At 33.1% G+C, this 4,220-nt stretch overlaps 2 non-coding genes across 2 annotated transcripts; both read left to right on the forward strand.

Moving 5' to 3' along the window:
* The first annotated feature begins 2,902 nt into the window (after positions 1 to 2,902).
* LOC121203920 (small nucleolar RNA Z102/R77) lies at positions 2,903 to 2,988 on the forward strand. The gene has a single exon (XR_005898853.1). It is a non-coding gene; the product is annotated as a small nucleolar RNA Z102/R77 (small nucleolar RNA).
* A 177-nt stretch (positions 2,989 to 3,165) lies between these two features.
* On the forward strand, positions 3,166 to 3,253 carry LOC121203919 (small nucleolar RNA Z102/R77). Its single transcript, XR_005898852.1, has one exon. It is a non-coding gene; the product is annotated as a small nucleolar RNA Z102/R77 (small nucleolar RNA).
* The last annotated feature ends 967 nt before the right edge of the window (positions 3,254 to 4,220 follow it).

Raw genomic sequence — 4,220 nt, forward strand, 5'->3', positions numbered from 1 at the left:
ATTATTTCTTGTTTTTCAAAACAAAATTTAGAAAGAAGAAAAAGGAGGAGTTGGTCTGTAGAAAAAACAGGTGTTTGAGTGATGCTAACATAGTAATCTTTGTATCCTTGGAAAGACTGGTCAAGCCGACACCCATCGTACATATGGGGCCATTTTTACGTGTGGATTCATTATATGGTATAAGATTTAGGGTTTCTATAAATGCGTGAGAATTAGTGAATTTAAAATGATTAAATTATATATTTTATTAAGATGCTATTCTAGACGTCCAAGATGTCCATTTCTAAAAGGAAGCGACGAAAATGTGGTTGCTTGATGATTGAAACAGGAGCTGAAACCTTCATTTTCACAAGTAAATTTATATTTAAAGTATGATTAGGATGGTTTAAGTCACTAATCAAGTATGATTATAATATTTGGATGTACTTTGAATAAGGGGCAAGATTTCAAAGTCCAAACCTTAAAAATAGGGACCAATAAGCTCTAGATTAGCTTAAGGGCGGCCATTATCAATCCTCAGGTTACCATCTAGAAAATTAACACACACACACACAAAGTGAAAGAGATGGTTTTGTTATTATGTATGGCTTAATCATATTCCTTAAGATTTTGATTGTTTAGAGAGAAGTCCACAAAAATATTTTCCGTCAACAGTCAACGAATCTCTTCAACATATTTGATATTTGGCTTAAGATGTCTATGTTCAATTTATCTCCGTATTTTGTGTCTTGACTTTGTTGAAAGTTACAAAGAGTTCATAAAGTAATAAAAGATATATCATATGAGAGAAAAAAGAAGTAATTATATAAATGAATAAAAACAATAATAGCACGAATAGATAATCTAAAATTAAATTATAAAATTTTGATGAGTTATTCATCAAAACTTGAAATTTGTCCAAAATTTGAAATTTAAATTATTAAATATCAAATTAAAGATATCATAAATTTTTGTAAATAAAAATAATAGAGTCCGATTTAAAGTGAGTTTAGATTAATCATTTAGAAAATATAAATGAACTTGACAAAACTTGGATATCCATGTTTCAAGTTGAACTAAACTTAAACAAATATGAAGCGTGTTAATAACATACATGGACCCAAATCTAGCTTGACCCGACCTGGCCATGGAAACTTTTACTTTCAAATTACTAACAATTTTAAGAATTCCTTGAGAAAGAAAAACTATTTGAGAATTTCCCAATCGTAGGCTGGAGGGTAGGGAAGCCTGGTGATCATCATTTATGGGAAATGCTATGTCCTAGTATTGGATAGCTTATGTTTCATTATTTAAAGAAAGGATCTGTTCCATTGCTAAACTTGAAGTCGCTAAAAGCAAGCACAATAAAGTAAGATGTTTGTGGAAGGAATTTGGCATCATTACAGCTGAAATGGCAGGGGCTTTAGCAATCCAAAGCAAAGCAGGGGATAGAGTAGGGTTAGAGCTTTATGGCTACCAGATAACCCCCAACAACAAATACTGTCGAGTGGAGACGTATAATTGGTGCACACAGTGTCGATTGCCGGTGGACTCATACATCTTACCATGCATAGCACAAAAAAATTCAGGGTAATATTATATAAACCTGCTTTCAAGATTCAAGAACACATAGCAACTTCCTCGCTACACATAGAAGCATTTTCTCAAAGTTGCAAACAACTCCGGTGTTTGGCCCATTGGTCAAGGATGTTCACTCCATACTCAGTGGGATGGAATTGCAGGAATTACCTAGTAGGGGTATGTGTGACAGTGATTTGCTTCTGCCAGTATCAGATGAAGCAACAAGAAAAAGGACCATGCTTGTCTGGTATGGAGACCGGAAATGTTTTCATCAAAGAAAAAGGCAAACCCTTTTACTACATGTGGTAAAGCATCATCTATGTAATTCCTCTGGTACTGTTTAAGCACCATCTCTTCACATTGATTGATACAGCATTTGTTAAAGAAAAACAAATATTGCAAATTAGTAAAGCAAGGAGAGGTCTACATGAGTAATGGAAGCAAAATGGGCAGATTTGATCCCAACACTCTTTGGCCTAGAAGTTACATATGCATATCGCAAAAGCAGAAGTTTAAGCTTTCATCAATCTACATGATCTCCAACACCAAAATTTGTACTTAAAACCCATTATTGCTTTTGAAGATTGTGACTGAAACCGGTTAAGAACGGCATTAAAACTATAACAAGTTTCCATCTTTTAATCAAAATGAGCAACAAAACCAAGAAACCCAATTATTAAAAGATGAAAATAAAATAAAATAAAGAGAGAAAGAGTGAATTTTTCCTCGTAGAGCTTCAAGGATTTTACATTGTTCTCATGAAAACTGCACAAAAGTGTCGTATCCAGATCCAGCTGCTTAACCAGCTCAAGTTGTAACCCCGTTTCAGCCAATTCCTGTCCTATCTTTGATGCTCCTCCTTTCACTATCATGAGTTGGTAAAGTTGAGATTTTTACTAATAGTTTAGCCTTCAATAGAAAACAAACGACAAAGGGAGATAATTCCAAGTTAATAATCTACAGAGACGGATTGAAAGAACAGAATAAAGATTTATGCAAAGACAGCAGGCTTTCGGCCACCGCCCACCATGGGTTTAGCTTTTGGGCCTAAGAATAAGTCCAAGTCCAACAGACTTGTCTGAATAGTTAGTGCTAACTAGGGTTTTTAAAGTTTCTAACTCATTAGTCAGTTCTTCCTATAAATTACTCTTTTGTTCTTAGGGTTTAGCCACCAAAAGCAGCTGCAGAGACAAGCCATTTCGACATAGTATTTCTTTCTTCTACTTTGGTTGCCCTGTTTGTTTCAGATTATATTTATTTCTAGTTCTGATGCTTGTTTTTCTGGTTCAAAATTCTTAAGTGTTTGGTTTTTTCTTTTTCTTCCAAAAACAAGGGTGTTGGAGAATGAAATGATGAACAGAATTTTCCCTATTGGTTTGATTGCCGTGATGATGGCAACCTTAACGTATTAGCTCTATCTGATCATTCTCTTTACCTTGTAAAAAAGAAGTTGTGGTTTTTGATATGGTTTTTGACAAAGCTTTAGACTTTGTTATTATACTCCCTGTTTCAAGATTGTTAATTTTGGTATTGGATCTAAAAATGGACCTTTGAACATTGCTCACTTGATTGATTTAACATTTTGTTGTTGTTGGTGTTGTGGGAGAATGAAATGATGAATGTGATATTGTTTCCCTATTGGTTTGATTGCCGTGATGATGGCAACTTCAGTATTAGCTCTATCTGATCATTCTCTTTCATATATTTTTTGTTCTCCTAATGTGATGAACATGAAGGAAATTGGTAAGGGATATCCATGTTTTTCCTCTGAAGTGATATTGGGGATGAAACACTGAACGTAAGGATTCCTCCTTGTGTATCAATTAATTAGCTCATGAGTTTTGGTTGACTCAATTTTGAGTTGGGTTGGGCTGGATTCATGAATATGTTTTTAAGCCTGAGTCTTGGTTAATATTTTAAATATCTTAATTTTTTTTTAAAGTTTATTTTTCAAAGTTTAATTGTTGTAGGCTAATTTTAATTCATTTACATCAAAATTCAATTTAACTTTACCTAATCCATCAAAATTAAACCTAAAATTTAAAATCTTAACTACCCAAAGCTCAATTTACATCAAAATTTCAATGGCTCAAACCTTAAGTCCAAATCAAAATAAAAAACTCTAGCCCACAACCTAAATTTTTCTCAATTAAATTTTAGCTTTTGCCACTACCAACTCCACTAGCCACACTTGCTCTACCACCTACTCCATTAGCTACACTTGCTCCACCACTATTTGTACTTACAAATGAAGACATAAACAATAAAAAATATTTGATAAATGGCTATATAAGCGGAAGAAGTTTTGGGGAAAAAAATTATTATAAAGGATTTTTGAGAGATTTTTTTAGAGTAATCAAGGAGAAAGTTATTGTAAAGGCTAGTTTTTGGAGATGTTAATTTTTTTTGGAGATTAATCAAATATCAAAGCAAAAGAGGTTTCTTGGTCTATAACTGAAAGGAAAACAATAAGCAAACAAAGAACTTAAAACGAGAATAGACCAAGAAATCTTTTTTGCTTTGATATTTGATTAATCTCCAAAAAAAAATTAGTCTCTCTAAAAACTAGCCTTTACAATAACTCTTCTCCTTGATTACTCTAAAAAAACCTCTCAAAATCCTTTAAAATAATTTTCTTCCCAAAAACTTCTTTCTCCCCC

The sequence above is a fragment of the Gossypium hirsutum genome, chromosome A07, assembly GCF_007990345.1.
Source record: "Gossypium hirsutum isolate 1008001.06 chromosome A07, Gossypium_hirsutum_v2.1, whole genome shotgun sequence".
Classification (NCBI taxonomy): domain Eukaryota; kingdom Viridiplantae; phylum Streptophyta; class Magnoliopsida; order Malvales; family Malvaceae; genus Gossypium; species Gossypium hirsutum.